The sequence below is a fragment of the Lepidochelys kempii genome, chromosome 3 (assembly GCF_965140285.1).
Source record: "Lepidochelys kempii isolate rLepKem1 chromosome 3, rLepKem1.hap1, whole genome shotgun sequence".
In the NCBI taxonomy this organism is placed as follows: Eukaryota; Metazoa; Chordata; order Testudines; family Cheloniidae; genus Lepidochelys; species Lepidochelys kempii.
In genome coordinates, this window is record NC_136382.1 from 99873195 (window position 1) to 99892487 (window position 19293).

Here is a 19293-nt window from a genome sequence, read left to right on the forward strand (position 1 = left end):
ACAGAATAAATAATCAATTCCCTTGTCAACTAATCAGATATCATTTGCATGGTATCTCTGATGTTATAAACCTACCGTTCTCCAGTCACCCAGGGTAGAAAAGATCTGAATTTCTGATATGTCTATATATGGAGGGAATCTTTTCTGCCTCCTTCATGAATCATAAGTAAGCACACGTGTGCAGACCTTTAAAAAAAATCTTTAAGTAGCTGCTAACAATGTTTCATGCTATATTCCTGTGCTTTAGCAGCTGTTGAAACAAGACAGAATTATTCAGCCTATATATTACTGCCCTATTGTAATTCATATTGGAGAATACAAAGCGTTTCCTCAAATGGCTGAAATGCTGCAAAATATGACACTAGTTCACCTTTTGGCACAGAGTATATATATATATATGGTATGCTATTTCTATTCAAACACCAAAAGGCAAACATCCTATGTTTCATAATTGGTGCAGGAGCCAGTATAAACTAAATGATGCATCCAAAACTAAAATGTGTACTTTCAGCAAAGAAATAAAATCCTAGGGAGAAATCTCCTGCCATCAGTTTCCCCAATAAGTATTTTTTATGTTCCAAGGAAACCAACTGCAGAATTACATCTCAACGCTGTACCTTGAATGGTCCCTCAGAATATGTGCTAACTACTTACGCTAAACAATCTGTTCCACTTTGAATGTTGCTGTGACTCTGGGAGTTCCTTTCCCAGACCGGAGGAAGAGCTCTGTGTAAACTCGAAAGCGTGTCTCTCTCACCAACAGAAGTTGGTCCAATAAAAGATATTCCCTCACCTAGTCTCTCTGAGATCCTGGGACCGATACAGCTACGGCTGCACTGCACATAGCTCAACATAACACAGCTTCACAGTTTTCCCTTGGCTGCAGAGTTATTTTCTTGAGCACATGGCACCACTTTTCTAGCACTTGATTCCTCCACTTTTCTTTTTTGCCTTTTTTCCAGTGGGATATTTGTTTGGATGCAAATTAAAATGGTCCTTTCTGCTTTTCTGTCTTTATTAAGACTTGTTTGCAGTGTTTATTAATGCTGTAATAATAATGAAAGTAGATATCTGTAGTTTCAAGGTTTTTAACTTATATGATGTACAGTAGTATAAAATATTCCATAAAGCGGAGTAAATTGCCTCACATCTCCCTTTTATTCAGAAGTTATTCTGGCACCTCCTGTACCTCTAGCTGGCATTGGCAGGAAAATTGACAATGGTTTCCAGAGAAGAGACTCAGACTCTGACTCCAGGATGTTAAGATTCTACAGTTGTTTTATTTCCTAATGTTCTTTTCATTATGATTCTGGGCTAAAATACGAAGTGGGCAGGACTCATACAGTCTAAGGCCTCAATTCTTCAATCAGCTCCACATAGATAGATTAGCTCCAAGTAGAGCTGCAGGACAGGCTAGTGGTTTGGGTACTAGCCTGGGTCCCAGGAGACCTCATGTTCAATTCCTTGTTCCACTGTGGACATCTTGAATGACTTTAGGCAAGACATTTGGAGCAACAGTTTGATGTAGATGGTGCCAAGTGGGATTTCAGAAGTGCCTACGTGAATTAAATTCCAGGGATTTCAATGAGCGTTGGGGAGCTGACCTGCTTAGGTACTTCTGAAATCCCACTAAGACCCTAAGTTCATCTTTAGGCACCTAACTACCTTTGTCAACCTGACTCTTGGCCTCCCTGTAGCACCTCACAGAGGTGGTGTGACGATAAATACATTAGAGATTGTGAGGTGTTCAGATATTACAGTAACGGTGGCCATATAAGTCCCTTAAATAGCCAAACTCTGGGAGCCTGATTCTTAACCAGTGTAAGCTGGTGTAACTGCATTGACCTCAGCGGTGCTATGCCAGTTTACACCAGTGGAACATCTCATCCTGGGACTCCACACAGGTGCAAAGTTGCACCCACATGGATCCAGTTGCAGGAACAGGGGATTTATCTCATCCCTAACAGGCCCTTATTAGGGCTGTCAAACTATTTAAAAAATTAATCATGATTAATCACAATTTTAATTGCACTGATAAAAATAATAGAATACCAATTTAAATGTATTATAAAACTTTTTGGATGTTTTGGTACATTTTCAAATATATTGATTTCAATTACAATGCAGAATACAAAGTGTGCAGTGCTCACTTTATATTATTATTATTGATTACAAATATTTGCACTGTAAAGAACATAAACAAAAGTGCAATCTACCAGTCGAAGTATGACGGGGCATACGAATGTTTAACATATTTGGCACGGAAATACCTTACGACGCCAGCTACAACAGTGCCAGGCGAACGCCCGCTCTCACTTTCTGGTGACATTATAATAAGAAGCTGGCAGCATTATCTCCCGTAAATGTAAACAAACTTATTTGTCTTAGAGATTGGCTGAATAAGAAGAAGGAAGGAGAAGTAGTAAGACCACTCAGTCTTGTAGGCTCTAAAGTTTGACATTATTTTGGTTTTGAGTGCAGTTATGTAAAAATAATAATTCTACATTTGTAAATTGTACTTTCACAGTAAAGAGACTACACTACAGTACTTGTATGAGGTGAATTGAAAAATACTATTTGTTTTGTTTATCTTTTTTACAGTGCTAATATTTGTAACCAAAAATAATAATATAAAGTGAGCATAAGGTTTCGTGAGCTACAGCTCACTTCATCGGATGCATACTGTGGAAAATATAGAAGATCTTTTTATACACACAAAGCATGAAAAAATGGGTGTTTACCACTACAAAAGGTTTTCTCTCCCCCCCACCCCACTCTCCTGCTGGTAATCTAAAGTGATCACTCTCCTTACAATGTGTATGATAATCAAGGTGGGCCATTTCCAGCACAAATCCAGGGTTTAACAAGAACGTCTGGGGGGCGGGGGTAGGAAAAAACAAGGGGAAATGCCACAAGGGGCCACAGCCATGGTTCCCTCAACCCACCCAGCAATATTGTTAACCTGTCCAACTATACTCTTAGCCCAGCAGAAGCAGCTGTCCTGTCTCGGGGCCTCTCCTTCTGCCCCTCCAGCCCCACGAACATGATACAGTTCTGTGGTGACCTAGAATCCTATTTTCGACATCTCCGACTCAAGGAATATTTCCAACACACCTCTGAACAACATACTAACCCACAGAGACCTCCCTACCAGCACTACAAAAAGAAGGATTCTAGGTGGACTCCTCCTGAAGGTCGAGACAGCAGACTGGACTTCTACATAGAGTGCTTCCGCCGACATGCACGGGCTGAAATTGTGGAAAAGCAACATCACTTGCCCCACAACCTCAGCCGTGCAGAACACAATGCCATCCACAGACTCAGAAACAACTCTGACATCATAATCAAAAAGGCTGACAAAGGAGGTGCTGTTGTCATCATGAATAGGTAAGAATATGAACAAGAGGCTGCTTGGCAGCTCTCCAACACCACTTTCTACAAGCCATTACCCTCTGATCCCACTGAGGGTTACCAAAAGAAACTACACCATTTGCTCAAGAAACTCCCTGAAAAAGCACAAGATCAAATCCACACAGACACACCCCTGGAACCCCGACCTGGGATATTCTATCTACTACCCAAGATCCATAAACCTGGAAATCCTGGGCGCCCCATCATCTCAGGCATTGGCACCCTGACAGCAGGATTGTCTGGCTATGTAGACTCCCTCCTCAGGCCCTACGCTACCAGCACTCCCAGTTACCTTCGAGACACCACTGACTTCCTGAGGAAACTACAATCCATCGGTGATCTTCCTGATAACACCATCCTGGCCACTATGGATGTAGAAGCCCTCTACACCAACATTCCACACAAAGATGGACTACAAGCCGTCAAGAACACTATCCCTGATAATGTCAAGGCTAACCTGGTGGCTGAACTTTGTGACTTTGTCCTTACCCATAACTATTTTACATTTGGGGACAATGTATACCTTCAAATCAGCGGCACTGCTATGGGTACCCGCATGGCCCCACAGTATGCCAACATTTTTATGGCTGACTTAGAACAACGCTTCCTCAGCTCTCGTTCCCTAACGCCCCTACTCTACTTGCGCTATATTGATGACATCTTCATCATCTGGACCCATGGAAAAGAAGCCCTTGAGGAATTCCACCATGATTTCAACAATTTCCATCCCACCATCAACCTCAGCCTGGTCCAGTCCACACAAGAGATCCACTTACTGGACACTACAGTGCTAATAAACGATGGTCACATACACACCACCCTATACCGGAAACCTACTGACCGCTATTCCTACCTATATGCCTCCAGCTTTCACCCTGACCACACCACACGATCCACTGTCTACAGCCAAGCTCTGCGATACAACCGCATTTGCTCCAACCCCTCAGACAGAGACAAACACCTACAAGATCTCTATCAAGCATTCTTACAACTACAATACCCACCTGCGGAAGTGAAGAAACAGACTGATAGAGCCAGAAGAGTTCCCAGAAGTCACCTACTACAGAACAGGCCTAACAAAGAAAATAACAGAACGCCACTAGCCGTCACCTTCAGCCCCCAACTAAAACCCCTCCAACGCATTATTAAGGATCTACAACCTATCCTGAAGGATGACCCAACACTCTCACAAATCTTGGGAGACAGGCCAGTCCTTGCCTACAGACAGCCCCGCAACCTGAAGCAAATACTCACCAGCAACCACATACCACACAACAGAACCACTAACCCAGGAACCTATCCTTGCAACAAAGCCCGTTGCCAACTGTGCCCACATATCTATTCAGGGGACACCATCACAGGGCCTAATAACATCAGCCACACTATCAGAGGCTCGTTCACCTGCGCATCCACCAATGTGATATATGCCATCATGTGCCAGCAATGCCCCTCTGCCATGTACATTGGTCAAACTGGACAGTCTCTACATAAAAGAATAAATGGACACAAATCAGATGTCAAGAATTATAACATTCATAAACCAGTCGGAGAACACTTCAATCTCTCCGGTCACGTGGTTACAGACATGAAAGTTGCGATATTACAACAAAAAAACTTCAAAACCAGACTCCAGCGAGAGACTGTTGAATTGGAATTCTTTTGCAAATTGGATACAATTAACTTAGGCTTGAATAGAGACTGGGAGTGGCTAAGTCATTATGCAAGGTAACCTATTTCCCCTTGTTTTTTCCTAACCCCCCCCCCCCAGATGTTCTTGTTAAACCCTGGATTTGTGCTGGAAATGGCCCACCTTGATTATCATACACATTGTAAGGAGAGTGATCACTTTAGATAAGCGATTACCAGCAGGAGAGTGCGGTGGGGGGAGAGAAAACCTTTTGTAGTGGTAAACACCCATTTTTTCATGCTTTGTGTGTATAAAAAGATCTTCTATACTTTCCACAGTATGCATCCGATGAAGTGAGCTGTAGCTCATGAAAGCTTATGCTCAAATAAATTGGTTAGTCTCTAAGGTGCCACAAGTACTCCTTTTCTTTTTGCGAATACAGACTAACACGGCTGTTACTCTGAAACCTGTCAATAAAAAGTGAGCACTGTACACTTTGTATTCTGTGCTGAAATTGACATAAATGTATTTGAAAATGTAGAAAAACATCCCAAAATATTTATAATAAACGTAAATTGGTATTTTTATTGTTTAACAGCATGATTAAAACTGTGATTAATTTTTTAATTAAGTTCATTTGTTCTGAGTTAATCACTTGGGTTAGCTGTGATTAATTGACAGTCCTAGTCCTTTATTACTACTACCACCTCTGTCCCCCTTGTTCCAGAGACTTCCCTTCATGTCACTCTTTTTTTGTTTGTTTGTTTGTTTTTGTTTATGTTAAAGTCCCTTCTTCCCTTTAGGGGAAGTTCGCCACATATTTCCCCTCTTAGTTTCTCTTACCAAATGCCCTGCCTTGCAGAGACCCAACTCTTATAGCTGGGGCGGAAAGGGGAATCTTCAGCAGAAGAAACACATTCTTGCATTGAAATCAAAGATGCCATCAAAGTCTTTTTTATTCATTTACCCACCAGATAGGAGCTTTTTCTTCAAAGGGACAGAGGAATCACTTCAGCACAATGTGAGGGACTCCTTCTCCAAGAGCTGTGAGTACTGTCTCCATGGCACTCCCGCTCCCCACTGACTCAGGAAGCCAGGAACCAAACTGGTTCCCACATTGAGATTGCAGAGCAGCTCCCCAGGTCTGTGTGTGAATGATTAAAAAAAAGCAAAACCTTATGTACTGTCAGAGATGGCTATCACCACTAGCTTGCACAGTGTTACATCTCATGCCATTGATAAAAACTTTCTTCTTGATTGGACTCGGGGGAAGCCAGGCTAGTAGTTTCTCAGATATTGCAGTTGTACCCAAAGTTAATGTTTTTTAAACTGTGCCATTAGTTGCAAATCTGCAAGCTCTATAAAGCAAAGAAATGATCAAGGGACATAATAAATTTAGGGTCTGCTTGTTTAAACATCATTTGCAAGATGACCTGTTTAAATCTTGTGGATTAGCTCAGGCAATAATTTCTGCTTTTTAAGCACATTTGTAGACAAGGCAGTGTTCATCACGGTGGTGTACATTACTGGTTTTAATGAACACAATCAAATACAGGCCGCAGGCCTGCCACCTTGGAAGATGATGAGCACTTCAGCTCCCACTGACGTTAGTGACTTAACTGACAATTGAGAGTGTGCAGCACCTTTTTCAATGGGCTACTCAGTACCACACAGGATAAGATCCTGAAATACAACCATTTCGCCTAGATTTTAGTATGGTCCTTTTCAAAGATGCATAAGGATAGCATGTTTCATCTTGATCCCTTTCCAAAGGGCCCAGGACACAGGCACTCTCTATATGAGGTACTCTAAACTACCAGCACTTGTCTCCTCAAGTTTGATTTAACCCTATTTGTGACCACTTTTTACACCAGAAAAGAGGCAGGAATATCCAGGGAAAGTTCTTGCTCTGTAGAGAATCTGGGGTTTGAAGGCCCCATTGCTACAGGAAAGGATTCCTCTAGTTGTTTTCACAAAGGAAGGGACTAATCTATTGCCCTGAGACATACTGCACTGATGGGAGAAAAATTACTGGAAATGAAGCCAGGGGCAAGGTGGAGTACATGATCCACTTAACATTCATGCTGCCCACATCACCAAGACTGGATGCTGCAAGATGCTGAGCACTCAGGCCTACTGGTGCTGGAGCAATTTTTATAGTGGGGGGTGCTGATGGCGGAAGCTATTTATTTGGGTTGTTATCACTACTTCAAGCCAGGGCGTATGGCAGCATCCCCAACAACCCGAGTTCCAGCACCTGTGCACAGGCCCCCAAATGTACGTTAAGACAAGAAGGCGCAGCACATTGAAGAATCAAGCCCACATGCACATAAAAGCCCTGGTCCAGTAAAACACATGTTTTACTTTACACTTGTGAGTACTGGATGGGAGCTTTAATTTTGCTCACAGAGGATAGCTGGCAGGAGGCATGCTGCCCTTCAAAACCATAGCACTTTATGGCAACGGTGTAACTGCTACTACAAGGAGCAGTCAAACGGGTGGAAATTTTTGGAATAAAAAAGTTTTCCACTGAGTTAAAAAAAGAGACCTATTTCAGAAGAGGAAACTTTTCATTAAATCATTTTCAGTTTTTGACTGGTTGATGTCTTTTAAGGAACCTTTGATGAAAACTTTAGCTAGGTGTTACCTGACATCATTGTTGGATCTTGTATGTCATGTGTTCTAGTTTGTTCTTTTGCTGTTGTTTTCAATTTATGATTGCAATTGGCCAATGTAGTCATATGGGTGAGATTTTTTTTTTCAAAAGCTTGAAAGTAATCGATTTTGAAACAACAAAAGTGTTGATTAAAATTTCTGTAGAAAAAATTTTTAAAAATCAATATTGTGTTTTCCAGTACATTTTTGGTCATATGACATGATCTATGCAGTAGTTACTTACCCTCCTTGACTCTGACTGTGTACACAGCAGGTAATACTCCTGTGGGAATTCTGTGCCAAAAAATAAAAATTCTGTGCACAATTGTTTAAAATTCTGAAAACTTCTGCATCTTTTATTTGTCAAAATAATACAGTATAATCACACCAATTAGTTTGGTAATTTATTTCAAAATACCTGTCAGCAACTATGTCTGTAACAATACAGATAATAAAAAAGAGTCAGGAAATGTTTATGACAGATACCTTACTAGGCATATTAATACAGAACTTTGAATAATTCATTTAAATTACAACACAAAAACATATTTCCTGCATTCTTCAGAAGCAGTACAAAGGTTGGTGGGAGTCAGGGGTAATGACTCCCCCCTTTTCCCTCCGTCCCATCCCCATGTGGCCCTGCACCCTGATTCCCTTCAGCTCCTGGATCAATGCTGTCACCCCACTAGCTCCTGTGCCCCGGCCCCAGTCTGTTCCCCCCACACTCCCTTTTCTGAACCCCAGGCTGTGTGACCCTCCCCCCAGCAGCCCTGTGTGCCCTGCTCTGTGTGTCCCCCCCCATAACCCGTGCCTCCTCACCTGGCCCCAGAGTGGGCATGGCACTGTGAGGAATGCAGCCTCTGCCCCCTCCCTCTCTGCGGCTGGGTACTCTGGCCCATGAGTCGGTTGCCTTCTCTTCTGGCGCCACAGCAGAGACAGGTGTAATTGCAGCACCTCTCTGGCAGAATGTATTTTTATTTTCTGGGGGGGGGGGTACACAGCCTTATCAAGTAGAGCATCCCCTGTTGCTTATGCCTTTTCCTAAAAATTTCTCCCAACCCCAACCCCTTGTCCACTCCACCTTGTCAGAAGCTCTACTTCCAGTAGGAGAGAATGTCATGAAACATGGTGGGAGAAAGGGCGGTAGAAGTTTAAGTTCTCTTAGATATGTCTGGGTAGTTATGGCCTAGCAATGAATTGTAACATTCTTTCTTACACTGTTTCTCTAATTTAAGTAATTCCAAACTATATGTTGTGAACTAGGTTCAAGTAAAAAAAACAAGAGTATTTTTGGTTTTGTAACTGGTCAAATGCAAATTCACTGAAAAAAACCCTAAAGGGCCACGGGATAATTTTACAATCTTTTTACCATTTACCAGATGCAAGGTACTCTGTACAACATCAGCTCCATATAACAGTTTGCCTGTGCAAATGTGCCCATAGCAAGAACCATTTTTTATGTGCATGTGAACCAATTTACCTCACACTGCTTGAGCCCTAACTGTAATTAGCTTAAATGCAGGAACCCAAATTGACTAAATCAAATGCATGTCCACAAGCTCAAAAAACAGACCCATTACCCTTGGAAGTCCACAAGTCATTTAAAGAATCAAATGCTTCCTGATGGTGGAATAGTTGGTTCAGGACCCATGCACGGCTCCAGCTAATCACCCATGTTGCTCACTAAATATCATTTGCTCTGCCAAGGTCTCTATAAACTTATTTAAAGGGAGCACATTAGGATACACAGCCTTATCAAGTAGAGCAACCAAAAGCTTGTTTTCCAGTCTAATGGTATGGAACAAGTGGAGAAAATACTTTTAAAAATCTCTGCTAATGCAGCCAAAGCCATTCTTAAAGATCTCAGCTATCTATTAAATGGTTTCCACTTATGTGGAAGGTAATAAAATGATGGGCCCACTTATACCATTACAAGCTTTTTGTGGAAGTATAATTTGGTTTAGGCGCATTTAGCTAATCGCTGTCTCAATGCTTGAAAAAGGACATTGCTTTGCAATGTTAGAGTGATTTAAAAACAATTTATTTAAAAACAAATAGGTCTGCCTCTGTCAAGAATGTATTAAAGCTGCTCACACTCTATCCTTACTAAGGGCCAAAATCCTGATCCCATTGAAATTAATGGGAGTTTTGCTATCAACTTCAGAGGGACCAGTATTTAGCCCCCAAACATTTTAATAGTATGATTAATGTTATATCAGTTGGGTTGTATTTTGAATACAGTGATAAAGGCAAGATAAAGCACTAGAAAGGGAATAAATGTTTTGTACTTTTCACCAATTGGACCAAACACAGTTAATTTAAAAGTATTCCAAGCTACAAGCCCATTCATATGGTTAATGGTAATATGGTCATAATAAACTTATAAACCATAGCTGTTTAGCTGCATTGGACTTAACAGCAGTATAGCAGGGCTGCTCCATGAAGGAATCTCATGATTAACACTCACATCTTGAGGACATGATGCAAGATGCTTTTGTTTGGTTTAGCAGCTGCTTAAGTTCATTCTTGGTTTCAGTTTGAAAGTAGGTGATTTTAAGTGCCTAGCTACCATGAGGAGAAAATTGATTCTAAAGATTGGTAAAAAACAATTACTACAACATGTGTGAGAAATAAACTGAGTAAATCGGTAGGGCTATTAAAGCTTTAACCTAGCACACTTTAATTTCTGAAACAACCAGGGAGTGTTATTATATGACTAAGAAAATGAAAAAAACTTAGCATTTATAAAAAGTTTTTAATCTTTAAAGTGATTTACAAATATTAACACATTCATTATGCTATTAATACACAAACTTTGGTGTGAAGCAGTTAGGGTTGCTACAACCAACATGCCTTACACAAACCCACAGAAGCAAGGAAATGAAGAGGTAAGCCACCTAACATTATATATTCTCTTCGCCTCCACCCACAAATGTACCTTACCATACCTCAACTACCAGCCACCACGGGCCACGCATTGCAATCTTAACTCCCCCCTTCCTTCATCCTTCTGCACATCCTTTTCCCCCAACAGTAGTAGTAGTTGGTTGTTTTGGGAGAAGGTAGTTAGCTAAAGGGTTGTGGTTAAAAGGGGAGTTGGAAAGTTGAGAGCTCTAGAACACGCCTGTGTAACTCAAATACAGATAGCAGTGCATAGTCTGTGGTGAATGGTCATTGTTATAATGGTAAGACATAAGCCTACAGATGAATGTGAAATTGGTACTTACCGCTAGATGGCTTCGTTTCTCCTTGCTTTCCTGAGTTTGAGTCAGGTGCAGGCATGGAATACAGTGAATAAAGGCAAGTAACAATAGATTTTTGGGTATTAATTTCACAGGGTTTAGTAATGCTTAATTGGCTCTGCTGTTAAATGTGGGATGGACTGTGAGGAAGTAGAAGTATAGCCGCTAAGATTATTTCATCCGTTAGCATCTGCCCATGAATCCTTCTCTGTTATAGGTTCAAATCTGAGCAAGAAGTATAGCTCCTGCTAAAGAGGATTTTGTGTGTATCTCCATCCCTCACTAACCAGTAAGAGTTATGAGTACCCAGCCCCACCATCCAATCAAATGTCTGTGTGCCCAACTCCCCCCTCCTCCCGTCAATCAAGTTTGTGCATCCCTAGCTCCCGTTAGTGAGGTTTGAAAGCACATAAACTTTGTTATAATGTGGCTGGCTATAAATTACCCTTTGCAGCAGATCTACCCAGGAGCCACCTCGACCATATTTCATATAGAAAGATGTGTTTTTAAAGAGTTATCTGTGGAAATAGTATGGTTTAGTGGCTACAGCACTACAGTGGGACTCAGAAAACCCGGGTTCTGTTCCTACTTCTTCCACAACTGCTGTGTGAACCTGTGTGAGTCGTGTTGTGCCTCACTGCCTCAGTTTCCCCGTCTATAAAATGGAGATAATGATACTGACCTCCCTTATAAAGAGCATTGAGATGATGTAAGAGTTAGGTATCATTGTTAATAATGAAAAGTAGGGAAAAAATTGAGCCAAATTCAAAAACTTTCTATTCAAAGATTATGGAGAGAACCAGAAATTGCATTGTGTGAAATTGCACAGCATTTGGCCACCTACTTTTAAAGAGAAACAGAAATGTATGCCCTAGTTTACGCCCATTCTGGAATGCAACCCTAACTGTGGAGTCACCACTGTATGAAATGCAACACTGAAATAATGACTAAAATGTGTTCACAAGACAAGTCTGGGGAGGGGCTAAATTGGTTTCCCAAAGACAAAGGACAACTGACGCCCCTAGCCAGGTGTCATCAAAGTTGATAGGTAATCACCTATCAAATGATTATTCTGTGGCAACAGAGACAGAGCAGGAACAGATCCTATCTGCACTTTAGCAAGCAACAACATGCAACCTCTTTCACCACTAGACTCTGTCTCTTTCCTGGAATGAGCTTTATCTAGGGTAACCCTCAGGAAAACGCATTTCAAAGGATGACTGGGCTATAAGAGTGAGGGGCAAAACCACCCCAAGTTTTCTCTCTCTCTCTCTTTCATCTAAAAAGAAAAAGGAACCACCCCTTTGACTTTGGGAGGGATGCTGACTTGATAATTTGGTCAGCCCTGTTGCTGGGAACATGTGGCAAGGATTTTACCTTGAGCCAAGCCTAGCTTGTTAAGTTTTAGCTCCTAGGAAGTGTGCTTTCTTTATTTCTCTTGTAACTATTATTGACTTTAGTACATTACACTTGTACTCACTTAAAACTTTTTTCTTTGTAGTTAAATAAATCTGTTCTATTTTTACTCTAAACTAACCCAGTGTTGTGTTTAAACTGAGTTGTTTGGTAACTCCAGTTAAAGTAGGAAATGGTTGAATATTGACCCTTTATACGGGCAATGGACCTTTAATATCAGAACTGTCCAGGAGAGGGCTAGACAGTGCGGAGCACATGGTTTCAGGAAAATTCAGGACTGGGAGTGTTTTGGGGTCATCCTGTGAGTAGTAACCAAGTCTGGTGGAGGCCACAGTGTGGCTGGTGTGTTGCTGACAGGTTGCTGGTGCCAGAGTAACTGGACCAGGACTGCGGCTATATACAGACACTCAGCATGTGACCTGCATGATGCTTCGCTGTTTTTGAGTGGGCCTGGTTGGGAGCTACAACAGCAAAGCATTGGGAGGCACCCAAGGTCATGGGGCAGCATTGACACAACCCCTGACTGATCTGGATTGCACCCCAGAATGTGACAGCAATTAGAAGGAAACTATTAGGAAGGTCTAGATTGATCCAATTCAAGATTTTTCCCGTCACTCTGCTAATTCTCCTTGTATGTTCCTAGGGACCAACTGAGAATGGGGCCCTTGTGCTAGGCACAGTACAAACACAGAATAACAGATAGTCCCTGCCCCAAAGAGCTTACAATCTAAATAGACAAGACAGATCAAGGGTAGGTGGAAAAGCCAGAACATACAACGAGAATTAGCAGAGTGATGGTCTGGAAATTTCATGTCAGTGCCATAATATATGTGTGTTTGTCATTGAAATCCTTTGGGAGGGATTTAGTGAGGAAAGGATACGCTAAGTAGAAAGATGAAGGATGTGAGGGGGCAGGACATTGAAGGGATGAGGCATCTGAGGGAAGGGAGCATGGTGGGCAAGTGGAGTGAAGTTCAGATGACAAGATTCGGGGGTTGCAGGGTGAAAGTGCTGGAGAAAACAGCCAATCAGCACAGGGAAGCAGGCATTGCCCGGAACCCTTGTACTGAGCAGAAATGGGAGGTATTCCAAACTTCCTCTATTCACTATTTGTATGTCCCATTTTAATTTCAGCAGTTATAATTATTTTGAAAGTGACTTATAAAAACTTCTGTTAGTTTAATAAAAACCCTGGAATTGCAAACATGATGTTCTGTAAATATACATTTACAATTTACATTAATAGATTTGAAAATCACTTCCTGCTTAGCTAACCTTCCGTGACCGAAGTTCAGAGTCCTGTGTTGCCCTTGCCAACAAATGACACGTGTCAGTTGAGTTACAGCATGGAAAACACTTGCTCAGGACTCTGAGCATGAGTCTTGGTTGGTAAATGAATTTCCAAATATTTAGTGACTTTTACACATGTAATATGTATACATGTATTGTTTATATATAAAGAAACAATATATGCTGATGTTGGATGGTGCTGTGCAAAGGTTTTATTGGCCATATGTGTGACTAAGATTAATGCTTAGACGGATGAAACTGAACACTGTAATGAATCCAGGCATGCAGATGTAACTGGATAGGGAAAAATAACACCAATTCCATAGAAATAATATGTTCCCCATCCTTCCCCACATCTTTATGTATTCAGAGCAAAAGCTGTTTAGAGACAGAGAACAGAGGTCACTTCAACAGGACCACCTGGTCTTTTTCCCACACTGAAAATTCTGTATGAAGTGAAAATGGTTTTGTAGGTGAAAAATATATCTTTCTCCATCTCCCCCAACCCATTCTTGTTATTTCACATACAGGATTCAAGAAATGGAAAGAAACATTTGTGATTCCTTATGTTCCAGTGTGGATGTGCAGCTTTGTCCAGTGGAAAAAAGACATTTTGTTTGTGGGCTGGAAATTAATGCGGCTGAGAAACAGACAGATGGCTTACTGCAGAATGATCAGGAGGTGAAAGGAGGGATGCTGCTATAAATAGATAGGAGTGGATGTTTTTCCTATAGATGTGCCTGAATACACTGCAAGAAGCATTTATGTCATTTCTAGAGTCACAAAAAGTGTTAAAAAGACATAGGTCAACTATAAAACAAAAACAAGCAAGGTTCCTTGCCTGCATGAGGAGAAGGTTTTCAAAGGCATATTGGGCAATTCGGCATCTATCTCCCACTGAAAGCTAATGAGCATTAGCACCCAAGTCACAATGGTGCTACTGCAAATCTTCCTTTAGATTATTAAAATTAAAGGGTTTGTTTTCATATAATTTAATTTTAATTATTTATACTGTTTCCTTCTAAGAATAGACAATGAAAATAAACTAGTTGGTTTCACTTTTCTCATCTTAGTCACAAGCAGAGCTGGTCCAAATTGGGTTGTTTTTAGGGCTATCAATTAATCGCAGTTAACTCAGGCAATTAACTCAAAAAAATTAATCACGATTAAAATAATTAATTGTGATTAATGACACTTTTAATTGCACTGTTAAACAATAGAATACCAATTGAAATTTATTAAATATTTTGGTTATTTTTCTAAATTTTCAAATATATTTATTTCAATTAGAACACAGAATACAAAGTGCACAGTGCTCACTTTATATTATTATTTTTGTTACAAATATTTGCATAGTAAAAACCAAAAGAAATAGTATTTTTCAGTTCACCTAATGCAAATAATATAAAGCTATCTCTTTATCATGAAAGTTGAGCTTACAGATGTAGAATTATGTGCAAAAACTAGATGCACTCAAAAACAAAACAATGTAAAACTTTAGAGCCTACAAGTCCACTCAGTCCTACTTCTTGTTCAGCCAATCATTAAGACAAACAATTTTGTTTACTTTTACAGGTCATAATGGTACCTGCTTCTTATTTACAACGTCATCTGAAAGTGAGAACAGGTGTTTTCATGGCATTTTTGTAGCTGGCATTGCAAGGTATTTACATGCCAGATATGCTAAACATTCGTATGCCCCTTCATGCTTCAGCCACCATGCCAGAGGGCATGCTTTGATGCTAACGACACTTGTTAAAAAAAAGTGTTAATTAAATTTTTGACTGAACTCCTTGGGGGGAGAATTGTATGCCTCCTGCTCCGTTTTACCCGCATTCTGCCATATATTTCATGTTATAGCAATCTCAGATGATGACCCAGCAGATGTTGTTCGTTTTAAGAATACTTTCACTGCAGATTTTCCAAATGCTAAAAAGGTATCCATGTGAGATTTCTAAAGATAGCTACAGCACTCAACCCAAGGTTTAAGAATCTGAAGTGCCTTCCAAAATCTGAGAGGGATGAGGTTTGGCGCATGTTTTCAGAAATCTTAAAAGAGCAACACTCTGATGCGGAAACTACAGAACTGAAACACCAAAAAAAAACTCAACCTTCTGCTGGTGGTATCTGACTCAGATGATGAAAATGAACATGTGTCAGTCCACACTGCTTTGGACCATTATCGAGCAGAACCCGTCATCAGCATGGACACATGTCCTCTGGAATGGTGGTTGAAGCATGAAGGGACATATGAACCTTTAGCGCATCTGGCACGTAAATATCTTGTGACGCCAGCTACCACAACAGTGCCATGCAAACACCTGTTCTCACTTTCAGGAGACATTGTAAACAAGAAGCGGGCAGCGTTATCTCCTGCAAATGTAAACAAACTTATTTGTCTGAGCGACTGGCTGAACAAGAAGTAGGCCTGAGTGGACTTGTAGGCGCTAAAGTTTTTCATTGTTTTATTTTTGAGTGCAGTTAGGTTTGTACATAATTCTATATTTGTAAGTTCAACTTTCATGATAAAGAGATTGCACTACAGTACTTGCATTAGGTGAATGGAAAAATACTATTTCTTTTGTTTTTTACTATGCAAATATTTGTAATAAAAATAATAATATAAAGTGAGCACTGTACACTTTGTATTCTGTGTGGTAACTGAAATAAATATATTTGAAAATGTAGAAAACATCCAAAAATGTATTCTATTATTCTTTAATTGCAAAATTAATCATGATTATTTTTTTTAATCGCTTCACAGCCCTAGGTGTTTTCTATAGAAATTTCTGTGAAAAAAATTCATTTTCGTTTGAATTTTCCACTGAGATTTTCAACTTTTTAGCAAAAAGAAAAAAATCAAAAAATTGAAAACTTTTGGTCAAAAACTGAAGATTTTTGCCTAAAATCAAAAATTTCTATTCAGAAGTTCCACCATGGTGCCTTGTGGAAGTTTTCATTCAGCTGCTATATGTCCCCATTGTCATATATGGGTTGGGCTCTGTGGCAGGACTACATCTCCACGATGCACCACAGTCTGCCCTTTCCCCATGACATCACAGTGCATCATCGGAGTGCATAGTCATGGTACATCATTGGAGATCTAGTCCAGCGTGGGAACCCAGCTGACAGAATAAAATGAGGGCAGGAGACAGCCAAACAAAAACTCCCTGAAGGCACAATAGCAGCATTTCTGACTCAATTTTTTTGTTTAACAAAAACCTCATTACATTTCATTTAAAGCAGAGCCTTTTCATTTAAAAAAATCAAAAGAACATAAGCATGGCCATACTGGGTCAGACCAAAGGGCCATCTAGCCCAATATCCTATCTTCCACCAGTGGACAATGCCAGGTATCCCAGAGGGAATGAACAGAACAGGTAATCATCAAGTGATCCATTCCCTGTTGCCCATTCCCAGCATCTGGCAAACAGAGGCTAGGGACATCATTGCTCCCCATCCTGGCTAATAGCCATTGATGGACATACGCTCCATGAACTTATCTATTTCTTTTTTGAGCCTTGTTATAGTCCTCGCCTTCACAACATCCTTTGGTAAGGAGTTCCACAGGTTGACTGTGCATTGTGTAAAAAAATGATTCCTTCAGTGTGTTTTAAACCTGATGCTTATTAATTTCATTTGGTGACCCCTAGTTCTTGTGTTATGAGGGGTAAATAACACTTCCTTATTTACTTTCTCCACACCAGTCATGATTTTACAGACCTCTATTATATCCCCCCTTAGTCATCTTTTTTCCAAGCTGAAAAGTCAGTCTTATTAATCTTTCCTCATGTGGCAGCTGTTCCATACTCCTAATCATTTTTGTTGTCCTTTTCTGAACCTTTTCCAATTCTAATATATCTTTTTTGAGATGGGGCGACCACATCTGCACACACTATTCAAGATCTGGCTGTACCATGGATTTATATAGAGGCAATATGATATTTTCTGTCTTATTATCTATCCCTAATGATTCCTAACATTCTGTTCCCTTTTTTGACTGCTGCTGCACATTGAGTGGATATTTTCAGAGAACTATCCACAATGATTCTAAATCTCTTTTTTGAGCGGTAACAGCTAATTTAGACCCCATCATTTTATATGTATAGTTGGGATTATGTTTTCCAATGTGCATTACTTTGCAATTGTCAACATTGAATTTCAGCTGCCATTTTGTTGCCCACTCACCCAGTTTTGAGAGATCCGTTTGTAGCTCTTTGCAGTCTGCCTGGGACTTAACTATCTTGAGTACTTTTGTACCATCTGCAAATTTTGCCACCTCACTATTTACCCCTTTTTCCAACTCATTTAGGAATATGTTGAATAGGACTGGTCCTAGTACAGACCCCTGGGGGACGCCATTATTTACCTCTCTCCATTCTGAAAACTGACCATTTATTCCTACCATTTGTTTCCTATCTTTTAACCAGTTACCAATCCATGAGAGGACCTTTCCCTCTTATCCCGTGACAGTTTACTTTGCTTAAGAGCCTTTGGTGAGGGACTTTGTCAAAGGGCTTTCTGAAAATTTAAATACACTATATCCACTGGATCCCCTTGTCCACATGCTTGTTGAGCCCCTCGCCCCCAAGGAATTCTAGTAGATTGGTGAGGCATGGTTTCCCTTTACAAAAACCATGTTGACTCTTCTCCAACAAATTATGTTCATCTGTGCGTCTGACAATTTTGTTCTTTACTATAGTTTCAACCAGTTTGCCTGGTACTGACGTCAGGTTTACCGGCCTGTAATTGCCATGGTCACCTCTGGAACCCTTTTTAAATATTGGTGTCACATTAGCTATCCTCCAATCATTTGGTACAGAGGCTGATTTAAATGGTAGTTTACAGACTACAGTTAGTAGTCCTATAATTTCACATTTGAGTTCTTTCAGAACTCTTGGGTGAATACCATCTGGTCCTGGTGACTTATTACTGTTTAATTTATCCATTTGTTCCAAAACCTCCTCTAATCACACCTCAATCTGGGACAGTTCCTCAGATTTGTCACCTAAAAAGAACGGCTCAGGTTTGGGAATCTCCCTCACATCCTCAACGTTGAAGACCTATGCAAAGAATTCATTTAGTTTCTCTGCAATGGCCTTATTGTCCTTGAACGCTTCTTTAGCATCTTGATCGTCCAGTGGCCCCACTGGTTGTTTAGCAGGCTTCCTGCTTCTGATGTACTGAAAAAAATGTTTGCTATTACTTTTTGAGTCTTTGGCTAGCTGTTCTTCAAATTCTTTTTTGGCCTTCCTAATTATATTTTTACACTTCATTTGCCAGAGTTTATGCTCCTTTCTATTTTCCTTATCAGGATTTTACTTCCACTTTTTAAAGGATGCCTTTTTGCCTCTCACTGCTTCTCTTACTTTGTTGTTTAGTGACTCTCTTTTGGTTCTCTTACTGTGTTTTTTAATTTGGGGTATACGTTTAAGTTGAGCCTCTATTATGGTGGCTTTTAAAAGTTTCCATGCAGCTTGTAGGGATTTTACTTTTGGTGCCGTACCCTTTTTTTTTTTTTTGTTTAACTACCCTCCTCATTTTTGTGTAGTTCCCCTTTCTGAAATTAAATGCTACAGTGTTGGGCCACTGTGGTGTTTTTCCCAGCACAGGGATATTAAATTTAATGATATTATGGTCACTATTACCAAG